Genomic DNA, 1,549 nt, shown 5'->3' on the forward strand with positions numbered 1-1,549 from the left:
GAAAACCTCGTAGTTCACATGCTTGAACTGACTCTTCTGGATGGGACGTTTTGAGCTCGTAGTCATGACAAGGGTCACAATAATATCCATATCCTCCACCATCGCGGGATGTACCGTCTGAAGCTATCCATGCCGGGGACGTGGTCCCATACAATCGCGGGACACTGGAATCGTCCTCTTCGGTGACCGAGATCACCTCTCCATGAGCGACTTGCCACGCCGACCAGTGATACTGGTGACGAAGGACCAGGGCGTTCCAAGTCTTCTCCATGCCCTGATACTGTGGATGGATCCTGCTAGGATTAAGCAGTCCTAGTGTGGTGCCGCCAGGTGCGACAAACACACCTGGGCCCGCTGTGAGGTGTTCCACGAGTTGGGCTACGAGCATAACCTTCCCGAGACAACCATATCGATGTTGGTGGCTTTTTAGTGTGCGATGACCAGTATATGTGAGTTCCCCCGTTTTGGTGTCATTGGCTGTAAGCCAGATATGCTTCGTGGTGTAGCCTACATGGATCGTCAGGAGGCTACCGGCGCGGGGCGCGATCAGGCGCATCGCTTTGACCTCTGCCATAACCTGTTCTAGTGCAGCTTGGTCATGCTCACTCCATGGGACTCTACGTCGCGTCTTCTTACGGATTTGCTGTTGCAGATGCTGGATAAGCTTTAGATGTGATGGCGTCATGAAGTTACGGAACCAATTTTGCTGGCCTAGCAAGCCTTGAAAGTCTGCCTGCGTAGTCGGCCAAGGCGAGGACAGTTCCGGGGTAGCATTGTGTGCTGCCCCTAATTGCCATGGTCCAGTGTCATCTGGAGCTGCTTACAGCGATGATTCGCTTGTCAGTAGTCCACCACTAGACGAGCCTCCGTCAGCTTTCCCGGTTTGGGGATTCCCCATCCGGCTGAGAGGTAGGTGGAGGACTTCACTGGCTGGATGCATTCTCGCTTGCACAAATCAGCCAAAAGATCTTAGATCTGGAGCTGCAAATCAGTGCGTGTCAGGATTGGCTGATACCGCCAGGGTGTAGAGCTCGCTAGCGCTGGCTGGTGTTTTTTCCCTGATGTCACAGTCAATGGGAGTGCTAGATATATGACGTTTTTCAAGGCCAATGTCTTTATCGCAGGGATACCCAAGATATTTATGCCCCCTAAGACTCCATGCAATACCCTTTTGTTGATCCAAAACTTGACCACGGGTGCAGATGTCATGGTATTCAGCCTTTGCATGAAGATGACCTTGGATGTCTTAACGTGGGGTGTCTCAGATCTCAACACATTTACTTGAGCTCCCGTATCTAGCAAAAAGCGTACAGGTGTAGGGGTAGAATCTGCAGCCGTGCTTACATCATAAGTTGCATGCGGGCGTTCATCATCGGTAGGTCGGCCGTCGTTGCCCGTCTCAACAGCCGCTGCTCGTTTTTTCCCCTATCTAGCTCCTGCTCCCTAAACTTGAAGCCTAGGTTCAGTGCCACCGTCCTTTGCCCTTCATCTCCTAACCCACGAAGCTGATTCTTTGTCAGACCGCTCTTGCTCAGCACGAAACTGAACA

Source organism: Alligator sinensis, unplaced genomic scaffold (genome assembly GCF_000455745.1).
Source record: "Alligator sinensis unplaced genomic scaffold, ASM45574v1 scaffold242_1, whole genome shotgun sequence".
In the NCBI taxonomy this organism is placed as follows: Eukaryota; Metazoa; Chordata; order Crocodylia; family Alligatoridae; genus Alligator; species Alligator sinensis.